This window comes from Mobula hypostoma, chromosome 4 (genome assembly GCF_963921235.1).
Source record: "Mobula hypostoma chromosome 4, sMobHyp1.1, whole genome shotgun sequence".
In the NCBI taxonomy this organism is placed as follows: domain Eukaryota; kingdom Metazoa; phylum Chordata; class Chondrichthyes; order Myliobatiformes; family Myliobatidae; genus Mobula; species Mobula hypostoma.
In genome coordinates, this window is record NC_086100.1 from 200338933 (window position 1) to 200351727 (window position 12795).

Consider the following 12795-nt stretch of genomic DNA (forward strand, 5'->3'; position numbering starts at 1 on the left):
GGAGTGACAACAAACTGCTGGAGGATCTGAACAAGTCAGGCTGTATCTGTGTTGGGGGGGGGAGAGAGTGGGGATCAATTGTTGACATTTTGGGTCTTGACACTGACAATTCCTTTCCCTCACAGATGCTGCTTGACCTGCTGAGTTCCTACAGCAGATTGTTTGTTATCCCATTTGAGAGGCTTGTTTACACCCAGTGAAAACCCTGTCTACACCCGTTACAGCCGAGTCCCCTGTCACAACAGCTGTGCCTGTCTTTTCCCTCTCCGGCTGTGGTCCCACAAACGTTCCTGTTGCTCCTTTCCCCGGTTTCCACCTATTGCAGCAGGAACATTCCACTGGGCTGAGTTCTCCTGCCATGGACACCCTTGCACTGGGCCCTCTCTTCCTCCTGGACAGTGAACATACATCTCACATTCATTGAATGTATTGATTACACCAGCAAGATTCTTCATCGATAAACACTGCCTGTTACAATGTAACATCCCTGCCTTTATCTTTATTTCAGTGAACAGCCCACCCTTGCTGCTCACCAATCAGCTGTTTCCACTGACACACATCACTTCCTGAATGGTGACACCACCTCCAGCTCCTCCAATGGTCTCGACAAGGTAGGTGGGCTCTAAACATGCAATGGTCTGTCCCACGTCTCTCCCCCAGGTCCTCCTCACTCACCTCTGCTGCCTTCTTAATTCCCCAAATCTGCACAGCATCATATTGTTATAGAACCTCCGGACCAACTTGTCCATCCCGAACAAGATTCCCATCTGAGCCTGTCCTATTTCCCTGCATTTTTCCTGGAGGTTAATAGGCTCTGGATTATTTTATTTATTTACTTTGATATACAGCAAGGAAGAGGCTCTTCCAGTCTTCTGAACTATGTCAGTCAGGAAACATCTGACAACTCCCCAATTTATTCTTAACCTCATCACAGGACAATTTACAATGACCAATTAATCTACCCAGTATGGGTTTGGACTGTGGGAGGAAATGGGGGCACCTGGAGAACACTCACATATTCCACAGGAAGGATGTACAGCGAATCCTTACAGAACGGTGACAGAATGTCATCGTGCTGTCCCCTATGCTACCATGGCACCCAGTAAGGTGTCAGCGGTTACAGGGAGAGGCAGGAGAATGGGGTTGAGAGGGAAACATAAATCAGCCATGATGGAATGGCAGATCAGAAATGAGGGGCCAAATGGCCTAATTCTGCTCATATGTCATCTGGTCTTACGGTCAAATTGTTTGTATAAATCATGAACAAAGGTCCCAGCACCAGTCTGTCTGATACACCCTTATTACAGGTCTCCAGTCTCAGAAACAGCTTCCTCTGGTTTCTCTCCTCACCCTCTGCTTCTTCCCATAAAGCCAATTATGAATTGGTTGACTTTTGGATCTCTCATGACCTCACCTTCTAGACTAGTCCTGCATGCATCTCATTCTTTCAATCAGGACAGTCAATATAACATAGAAATACAATTGTGTCAGCATGAATTAATCAGTCTGATGGCCTGGTAGAAGAAGCTGTTGGTCCTGGCTTTTATGCTGTGGTACCGTTTCCCAGATGGTAGCAGCTGGAACAGTTTGTGGTTGGGGTGATTGGTGTGTGCTGACACCATAAGACCTTAAGACAGAAGAACAGAATTAGCCCATCTGGCCCATCGAGACTGCCCAACCATTCCATCACAGCTGATTTATTAACCCTATCAACCCCATTCTCCTGCCTTCTCCCCGTAACCTTTGATGCCCCAACTAATCAAGAACCTCCATTTTGCAATGAATTCCACTGATTCACCACCATCTGGCTGAAGAAATTCCTCCTCATTTCTATTCTGAGGCTGTGTACTCTAGTTCTAGACTCCCCCACGATAGGAAAATCCTCTCTACATAAACCCCTTTCAATATTTGATAGGCTTCAGTGAGATCCCCCCTCATTCTTCTGAACTCCAGCAAGTGCAGGCTAAGAACCATCAAACACTCCTCACGCATTAATGTTTTCATTCCTGGATACATTCTTGACCCTTTGCACTGAGGTTTTTGAATTTTCCCCCAGGTTAGAAAATAGTCCATGCCTTTATTCCATCTGCTAAAGTGAATGGCCATAAACTTCCCTAAGCTATATCCCATCTGTCACTTCTTTTCCCATGCTTCTAACCTATTTAAGTTCTTCTGCAGACTCCCTGCCTCCTCGACACTACCTGCACCTCCACCTATCTTCATATCATCTGCAAACTTGGCCACAAAGCCATCAATTCCATCATCCAAATCATTAACATATAACGCAAAAAGAAGTGGTCCCAAAACCAACCCCTGTGAAACACCACTAGTCACCGGCAACCAACCAGAAAAAGCCCCCTTTATTTCCACTCTTTGCCTCCTGCCAATCAGCCAATCTTCTATCCATGCTAGTATATTTCCTGTAATATGCTGGCTTCTATCTTGTTAAGCAGCCTCATGTGTGGCACTTTGTCAAAGGCCTTCTGAAAATTCAAATAAACAACATCTACTGACTCTTCTTTGTCTGTCCTGCTTGTTGTTTCCTCGTAGAATTCCAACAGATTTGTGAGGCAAGATCTTCCCTTGAGGAATCCATGTTGACTGTGGCCCATTGTATCATGTGCCCTCAAGTACCCCAAAAGCACATCCTTAACAATCGACTGCAACATCTTCACAATCACTGAGGTCAGACTAACTGGCCTATAATTTCATTTCTCCTGCCTCTCCCCCTTCTTGAAGAATGGAGTGATATTTGCGGTTTTCCCTTCCTCTGGAAGCATGCCAGAATCAAATGATTGTTGGCAGATCACTACTCATGCCCCCACAATCTCTTTAAAATCTTTTTTCAGAACCCTGGGATGTACACAATCCCTACTCCTTGAGAAAACCATTGACCCAACCTGAGACATCCCTGATCCTGGCACACGGGAGGCAACATATCATCCGGGTGTCTCGATCACACCCACAGAATCTCATCTCTGTTCTCTGATTATGGAATCTCCTATCACCACTGCAGTTCTTTTCACCTCTCTGCTCTTCTGAGCCGCAGCATCAGACTCAATGCCAGAGACCTGGTCAGTGCGACTCCCCCTTAGCAGCTCGACCTCTCAGCCATGTCCAAAGTGGCTACTTGAGGTTACAGCCACAGGGATACTCTGCTACGGCTTCCCTACCTTCTTCTGACTGCCACCCTGGTACCTGCTTCCTGCAACTCAGGGGTCACGGCCTCCCTGTAGCTCCTGCCTATCACCACCTCATTCTCCCATATGAGCTGAAAGTGATCGAGCTGCAGCTCCATTTCCTTAACACCGTTTCTGAGGAGCTGCAGCTCAGTGCACTTGGTGCAGATGTGGTTATCTGGGAGAATGGAGGTCTCCCATATCTCACACACAGAACAAAACACTGTCTCTGGAGCCATTCTCTCTGCACTACTGTTCCCTAACAGATGAGGAATGAAGAATTAAGACGAAAAGGAGAAACTTACCAGATACTCACCTCACCCAAGCCTGACCTTGCTGACGCCTGATGAGCCAAAGCCACTCTAAACACTGGCCCACTCACAACAACGTCCACTTCGCTTGTGCTTGCGTTTCTTCCTTATGAAACCTGCTCAGCAATTGGTCACAGTCCACCTCCGAGAAACTGCCACAAAGTTCTGCCTTGTTACTTTTGAGTGTGGACCTGATTTAAAAAGGTAGCTCTCCTCATCCTACCACTCAGTAGTTTCTTAGAAGTTTGCGAAGTTTCGGCCTGTCATCTAAAACTTTGACACACTTCCATTGATTTGTCGTGGAGAGTATATTGATTGGTTGAATTATGTCTTGGTCTGGTGTGAGGGGATCCAGGAGAGCCCCTATTAACTGCTTGAAGAGAGACAGAGACATTCATCATTGATGGTTTGTTTGGAAAAGAGAGAGAGACGAAGATTAACAGTTGGACTGTCACTTTAAGGCATTGGAAGTAACTTTGGATTTCTACTGAGTTTGGAGTTGGAGACAGCACCGAGCAGCTCGAAGGTTGCTATGGTGACCAAAGGCAGGTTGTTGATGTTACTTCCAAGGACGTGTTGCCTGCTTGTGCTCCTTTACAGACAAAGAAAGGAAGGAGGGACTCTTTGAGTGACAGGTGATGCTCAGCCTGGTGGGATAAATGGGAGGTCAGATGATACAGACCTCAGACACATGTTCTGGACACTGAATGAGCATTGCTGTGCCCGCAGAGAAAGTGGGTTTTGGAGGATCGATCAGGCGGATCGATCCAAATTGCTATTCCAGTGGTGAAGAAGGGGTTGACTAGTGGGGAGTTGTCTATGTGTCCACCCTGGCCTGGGTGATAGTTCCACCACAGGAAAACCGGTCCCCCTGGTTAAAGTCACAGTCGGTGACTTGTAAAGGATTTCGGAGGACGACGAGAAGATCGACAGCAACAGCTCACCTCTCTCTCTTATATATATATCTCTGTCCCTCCCTCCCCATCGCTATTCAACTAAATACCACAAACTGAACTTTACTCAACATCGTAAGACTGTATCTTTTTACCCCTAGACTTAAAGAAGCTTGGTTATCATACATATATATTCCACACTTACTTTTATATATAATCATTGCTAACCTGTTTGATTTATCTACATTTATATTACTGTATTGCATAGTTACTAATAAATATTAGTAGTTTATAGCAATACGAGACTCCAAAGTGTTTTCCATCTCTGCTGGTTCTTTATCCCCGTCACAGGGTCCGTGACAGTGGAAACACCAAAGCCTTTGAATGGAAAGGCACACAAAATCCATTACAATATATGCCCAATCATTACTGGTAACGTCCTCCCCACCACTGAACACATCTACATCGGGCTCTGTTGTAGGGAAGCAGCCTCCATCATCGAGGATCCCCACCATCCAAGCCATCTTCTCTTCTCACTGCTGTCATCAGGAAGAAGGTATAGGAGCCTCTGGACCACATCACCTGGTTCAGGAACAGTAATTACCCTTCAACCATCAGACTCCTGAACCAGTGGAGGCAGCTCATTCAACTTCACTCGAACCATCATCTACGACTTTCAAGGATTCTTCATCTCATGTTCTCCCTATTGATTGCTGATCTATTTATTATTATTATTTCTTTTCTCTCTTTTTGTACTCAGTTTGTTTTTAAATCACATTGGTTGCTGTTTGTCCTGTTGGGTATGAGCTTTCATTGATCCTATTGTGTTTCTCATATTTACTGTGATTGCCCACAATAAAATGAATCTCAGGGTTGTATATGATGACACACATGTACTTCGACAATAAGTTTACTTTAAACTTTGAGCTCCACACTGTATTAAGTTTACTTCATTTCTCCGGTGGTATCACTTTAACCTGTCTGTCCTACACCATGAACCTTCGGCTAACAGCAGCATCGAAAGAAGACTGAAGATACTGGAAATCTGAGGTAAAATTGGAAACTGCTGGAAAGACTCACCAGGTCAGGCAGCATCTGTAGTGAGAGAAATAAAGATAGTGATTCAAGTGAATGATGGTGTGTCAGTGTCAGTGATCCAGAGGATTGAGGTGGTATGTGCAATAAGATAGATGAACTTGCAGCACAGTTGCAGATTGGAATGTATGATTGATGTTGGCGGCATCATTGAATCATGGATGAAAGAAGATTATAACTGGGAGCTTAACATCCAAGGATACACATTGTCTCAAAAGTTCAGGGGGGCGGCATTGCCCTGTTGGTAAAAAAAAATGAAATCAAATTATTAGAAAGAGATGACATATGGTCGAAAAGTGTTGAATCATTGTGTAGGAACTGCAAGGGTAAAAAGACCCTAGTGGGAGTTGTACACTGACCCCCAAACAGTAGTAAGGAGGTGGCCTACAAATTACAATGTGAGATAGAAAATGCATGCCTAAGGGACAGGTGGGTGGAGGACGGGGAGTCAGAGATGTCTTGAGGAGGGTTGCTGTTAACTTGGATCAGTACGGACAGGTAGTTTCTGGTCAGCATGAATATGTCGGGCTGAAGGTTTGTTTAACTCTGTAGAAACAGTCACATGATGCAGTCTGGGTTCTCTCTCGTCCTTTCCATCTCCCCTCCCTCCTTCTTCCCCCTCCCCCCTCCTCCTTTCCCTTCCCTTTCCTATCTCTGCTCTCTTCCCCTCTCTCCCCCACAAATTTGCAGATGACACCAAGACTGGGGGTGTAAAGGACAGTGATGAACACTATCATGACTTGCAACAGGATCTGTATCAGCTGGAAAAATGGGCTGAAACAAGGCAGATGGAATTTAGTGTAGATAAGTGTGGGGTGCTGCTCTTCAGTATTACCAAGCAGGGGAGGTCTTATACAAAGAACGGTAGGGCACTGAGGAGTGTGGTAGAACAAAGGGATCTGAGAAGACAGGGCCAAAATTCATTGAAAGTGATGTCACAGGTTGATAGGGTTTGGCACATGGGTCTTCATAAATCAATATTGAATACAGAAGATAGGATGTTAAACAGGGTTTATCTCTAAAAGGAATTATTTCCTTAACATCAGGTACCTTCTGAATATAATGCATTCCCCAAGACATCCTGAGGAAGACCTTATTGTATTAAGTTTAGATGGTGAGAAAGCATTCAACCAAGTGGAATGGCAATACCTCTGTGAGGTTTTGAAAAGATTTGGAATGGGAGACAAATTTATAACTTGGATTAAGCAGTAACCCTAGTGCTAAAATACTAACTAATCAGACCCTCTCGGAACCATTCAGTTAGCACAGGGGCACAAGACAGGGCTGTGCATTGCGTTGGCCCTGGAACCACTGGCGGAGACTATATGTTCTCAACCCGAAATTTATGGGTACAATACAGAGTATACTATCAACAAAATTTCCCTTTAGCGGACGATGTTTTGTTGTTTGTAACGAAACCATATATTACTATTCCAGTTTTGCTGGAAATAGTCAATTTATTTGGCACTTTCTCAGGGTATAAGATTAACTGGGGGAAAAGTGAATTATTCCCGGTCCGAGTAGAAGAACCGGAGGGGCTTAAACAATTTCCATTCAAAATAACCCTTGAGAAGTTTACTTACCTTGCAATTGCAATAACCAAAAAGTATAGTTCTCTATTTGAAGCAAATTTTATCTCTCTAATTGAAAAGATTAAAAAGAAAATGGAATCTTGGAAGGCACTCCCAATTTCTGTAGTGGGCAGAGTAAATGCAGCCAAGATGATCTTTCTCCCCCAACTGCTCTATCTATTTCAGAACCTGCCACTCTATCTTACCAAAACCTTCTTTAAAGAATTAGATTCGATAATTCTACCTTTTATATGGAATTATAAAGCACGTGGAATTTGGAAAGAACATCTCTGCAAGAATAAGACTAGTGGGGAGATGGCACTACCCAACTTTATTTTTTACTACTGGGCTGCTAACGTTAGCCATGGAGCATACTGGATAGATGATACAGTTGTACTTCCCGGACGGTTGGAGATGGAGCATGAGGATTTCCTACCATATTCCATAGGGGCAATCATTATGTCTCCTATTCGGTTAAATAAACCCTGTTATAGAGGCAATCCCGTTATACATAGCACCACACAGATGTGGAGACAAAGGGGGAAGCATTTGAAACTCAGAACATTATCTTTTCTTGTACCTATATCAGCGAAGCCCTCTTTTATCCCCTCATATATAGATAGGGCCTTTGCTGCATGGCGAGAATTAGGGATACGCAGCATTGGAGATTTATGCATACAACGGATTTTTGCGTCATTTCGGCAGCTCCAGGACAAATTCAGATTGCAAAAGAGTTATTTTTTCTGGTATCTCCAGCTAAGACACTATATAAGATCACATCCTTCTGGTTTTGAGACGGCAAACCTCATAAATCAGATAATCATTTAAGATCATGTTTAGGGACAGAGCACACCATCGCCTATCTGTATGATGCCATACAAAACAAGTGTCATACAACAATGGATAATATTAAAAAGGAGTGGGAAAAGGAGTTGGGTACAGAGATAGAGGAGGTTATATGGAATGAGGCTTTGGAGTATGTTAACTCCTGTTCCATCAATGTCAGGCATTGCTTAATACAATTTAAAATCCTACATAGGTTACATTATTCAAAAGGAAGCATTCATAAAATATTCCCAGAGGTGCCCCAATATGTGAGAAATGCAAGTGCTCGGAGGCAAATTTGTTACATAGTTATGCTTTATGTCCCAGGATACACGAGTATTGGAAGCAAATATTTGAGGTCCTATCGAAGGTACTAAAGGTTCAGATAATACCAGACCCCATTTTAGTAATTTCTGGAACTTCTGCAAGGTCAAATAAATTCCAGGCTACCCAGCAACAACTCCTGATGTATGGCATACTTAATGGAAAGAAACACACTGATGTTCTGGAAAAAGGAGGACTAAGAAGGTGGATCACTAAGACATGGCTGGCTGCATTAATGGATACTCAGCATCTAGAGAGGAAAAAATATGTTATCAAGGAAAGACTGAAGGAATTTGAAAAAATCTGGCAACCATTACTGTTGTATTTAGAAGTGACCGACAGCTGAACTAAGTGTGGGGGGCGCTAGGACCTAAACAGCACATACGCGAGGGTGAGGGGAGGGCTGGGAAGGGAAAGGAGATGGGTGGTAGGGTTTCCTTTGCTTTTTGCTGGTTTACTATACATACATTCATTTGATTTTCATTGTGTTGTTATGAGAAAGAAAAGAAAAAAAGAAGCATTATACTTTAGGACATTGTCAGTTGTAGTTGAGCTAATATTGCTTCACAATAAAAAAACATTTGAAACAAGAAGATAGGATGTTATGTAAAGTCGTATAAGACATTGGTGAGACTTAATTTGGAGCATTGTGTGCAGGTCTGGTCGCCTACCTACAGGAAAGATGAGAATAAGTTTGAAAGAGTACAGAGGATGTTGCCAAGTCTGGAGGACAAGAGTTATATGAAAAGATTGAAAAGGTTAGTGTTTTCTTTGGAACATAGAATATTGAGGGGCGATTTGATAGAGGTATACAAAATTATAAGGGATATAGATAGGGTAAGTGGCTTTTTCCGCTGAGGTTGGGTGGGACTATAACTGGAGGTCATGAGTTAAAGGTGAAAGATGAAAAGTTTAAAGAGAACATGAGGGGAAACTTCTTCACTCAAGTGGTGGATGTGAACTGGATTTTAATGCTTGAGGGAAGTTTGAAGAAGTACATCAATGGTAGGTTTATGGAGGCTGTGGTCCCGGTGCAGGTCGATAGTGGTAGACAGTTTAAATGATTTGTTGTGGACTAGATAGCCAAAGGGCCTGTTTCTTTGTTGTACTTTACTATGAGTCTATGACCTTAAGTAGATACAGGAGCATGGGGACTCACCATGAGGTTCAGGAACAGTTATTACCCCACAATAATCTGGCTCTTGAACCAGTGGGGATAAGTTTCATTCAACTTCACTTGAATCATCACCTAAGGACTCACTTTCAAGAATCATTCACCTCATGTTCTCAATATTTATTGTTTATTTATTTAGTTACTATTTTTCTCTGTATTTGTATTTGCAGTTTGTTGGTTATTTATCATGTTGGTTGCTCTCTGCCCTACTGGGTGCGGTCTTTCCTTGATTTTATTGTGTTCTTGTATTTACTGTGATTGCCCAGAATAAAACAAATCTCAGGGTTGTAAGTGATCAGATAATTTCCTTCGATAATAAATTTACTTTGAACTTTGAGCTCCATACTGTATAAATTTTACTTCAATTCTCCATTGGGATCACTTCCACACCACGAACCTTCGGCTAACAGCAGCTCGACAGGAAACTGCAGATACTGGAAATCTGAGGTAAAATTGGAAACTGCTGCTCAGACTCACCAGGTCGGGCAGCATCTGCAGAGAGAGAAACAAAGATAGTCATTCAAGTCAGTGACTCTCAGTCAGTGCTGGAGATGGAGAGGATTGAATCAGGGAACAGACGTGGGAAGACTTATGAAAACAGGTTGTGAACTCGGACTTTTCTCCTTGGAGCGATGGAGGATGAGAGGTGACCTGATGGAGGTGTTTAAGATGATGACAGGCATGTGGATAGTCAGGGGATTTTTCCCAGGGCTGAAATGGTTGCCACAAGAGGGCACAGGTGTAAGGTGCTGGGGAGTAGTTACAGAGGAGATGTCAGGGGTAAGTTTTTTACTCAGAGAGTGGTGAGTGCATGGAATGGGCTGCCGGCAATGGTGGTGGAGGTGGATATGACAGGGTCTTTGAAGAGACTTTTGGATAGGTACATGGAGCTTAGAAAAATAGAGGGCTGTGGGGAAGTCTAGTAATTTCTAAGGTAAGGACATGTTCGGCACAACTCTGTGGGCCAAAGGGCCTGTATTGTGCTGTAGGTTTTCTATGTTTCTGAGACAGGGATCAGGAGTGAGTAAGAAAAAGGTGGTCAGAGAGGGCTGGGGTGTGGTGTAATGGGAATGGGGCAGAGGCTGGTCAAGAGGGATGGGTGAGTTAGGGGGTTAGAGAGGGTGTGGGGAGAGGAATGTCCACCGGGTGGATGGGGAAGGTACAGAGTTGCTACAGGGTGTGGAGAGAGAGGTGGGTGGGTGTGGAGTGGGGAAAGAGAGGTGGGGAGTGGGGAGAATGAGGTGAATGGGTGGAGTGAGGGAAGAGAGCTTTGAGGGTGGAGTGTAGTGAATGGGGAGAGTGAGATGAGTGGGTGGAGAGAGGGGAAAGAGGTGAGTGGGTGACGGGTGGGGAGAGAGAGGTGAGTGGATGGAGGGTAGGGAAAGAGGAGGGAGGGTGGTAGGGAGTGGAGAGAAAGACAGTTGGGTGGGTGGGAGGGGAGAGTGAGGTGAGTGGGTGGAGGGTGAGGAGTGAGGTCAGTGGATGGGGACGGGAGAGAGAGGAAGGTGGGGACTCGGGAGTCAGACATCTCAAGGATTTGTGCTGTTAATTGGGATCAGTACAGACAGGTCAGCACGAATATGTTGGGCTGAAGATCTGCTTAACTCTTTACAAACAGTCACATGGATTCACTGGAAGCCAAGGACGTGGTATGTGGTCTGGATGGGGTTGTAACTGAACATCTTTGTAACCTAGGGTATCATTACAGAGTGTGAAGCAGTCAGTCACTGGCCGGGTCACTGGTTCATCGCTCACTCTGACTTTTACTGTTTTACAGTTTGGTTTAGACTGATACATTGCTCTCTCTGGAACTCAGTTCACCCATCTTCCAAATGTTATGTTGCACAGCGTGTGATTGGTGAGATGGTGTGACGAGAGACGAGAGAGAGAGAGACTCAAACGATGAGAACAGGTGAAGCTGTGGTTGGACTCGCTGTGGGATATCCGGGATGGGGGAATGTGGGAGACGTTTAGTGAGGTGGTTACAGCGCAGAGATGGAGAGAGGGGAGATGGGTGAGCACTAGGAGGGGCAGGTATTGTCCATAAACTTTGCCATAAAGCCATCAATTCCATTATCCTTATCATTGACAAACAATGTCAAAAGTAGTGGTCCCAATACTGATCCCCGAGGAACACCACTGGCAGCCAACCAGAAAAGGCCCTCTTTACTCCCACTCACTGCCTCCTGCTGTCAGCCATTCCTCTATCCATGTCAGTATCTTTCCTGTAACACCATAATATTTAATCTTGTTAAGCAGCCTCATGTGTGGCACTTTATCAAATGCCTTCTGAAAATCCAAGTAAATAACATCCACTGCTTCTCTTTTGTCCATCCTGCTTGTTACTTGCTCAAAGAATTCTAACAGATTTCTCTGGCAAGATTTTCCTTCATAGAAACCATGCTGACTTGGACTTATTTTATCATTAGTCTCCAAGTACCCCAAAACCTTGTCCTTAATAACAGACTCCAACACTTTCCCAACCATTGAGGTTAGGTTAACTGGCCTATAATTTCCTCTCTTTTGCCCTCCTCCCCTCTTAAAGAGTGAGGTGACATTTGCAATCTTCCAGTCCTCCGGGACCATGCCAGAATCAAGTAATTCTTGAAAGATCATGACCAATGCATCATTTTCTCTTCAGCAACCTCTCTCAGGACTCTGGGATGTAGTCTATCTGGTCCAGGTGAATTATCGACCTTGAGACCTTTGAGTTTGCCTGGCACTTTTTCCTTTCTAATAGCAATGGCACTCACTCCTGCTCCCTGACACTCAAGGACCTCTGGCATGCTGCTGGTGTCTTCCATAGTGAAAGCAGATGCAAAGTATCCATTAAGTTCACCTGCCATTTCTTTGTCCCCCATTACTACCTCACCAGCATCATTTTCCAGTGGTCCAATATCAGCTCTCACCTCCCTTTTACTCTTTATGTTACTAAAAAAAAACTTTTAGTATCCTGCTTTATATTATTGGCTTGTTTGCCCTCATATTTCATCTTTTCCCTTTTTATGTCTTTTTTAGTTGCCTTTTGTTAGATTTTAAAAGTTTTCCAATCACCCAACTTCTCACTCACTTTTGCTACCTTATATGCCCTTTCCTTGGCTTTTATGCAGTCCTCAGCTTCCCTTGTCAGCCACAGATGCCTACCCCTGCCATTTGAGAACAACTTCATCTGTGGGACATATCTATCCTGCACCTTGCGAACTATTCCCACAAACTTTAAGCACCTCTGCTCTGCCATCATCCCTGCCAGTATCCTCTTCCAACCCACCTGGGCAAACTCCTCTCTCATGCCTCTGTAATTCCCTTTATTCTATTATAATACTGATACATGTGAGTTATGCTTTTCCCTCTCAAGTTGGAGTATGAATTCAATCATTTTATGATCACTGCTTCCTAAGGGTTCCTTTACGTCAAGCTCCCTAA

The 12795-nt window shown here is 44.0% G+C and overlaps 1 protein-coding gene across 11 annotated transcripts in view; it reads left to right on the forward strand.

The window, feature by feature from the left end:
• Positions 1–5371: 5371 nt before the first annotated feature.
• Positions 5372–12795, forward strand: part of LOC134345886 (up-regulator of cell proliferation-like) — a 31326-nt gene continuing 23902 nt past the window's right edge. For 5 of the 11 annotated variants that reach the window (XM_063047208.1, XM_063047209.1, XM_063047206.1 and 2 more), the window contains exon 1: positions 9763–9819. The gene's annotated coding sequence lies outside the window, so the exon portion shown is untranslated. Of the gene's footprint in view, positions 5434–8880; positions 8957–9697; positions 9820–12795 lie in introns of those variants that run through there. The other 6 variants (XM_063047215.1, XM_063047212.1, XM_063047210.1 and 3 more) reach the window with 5 other exon arrangements.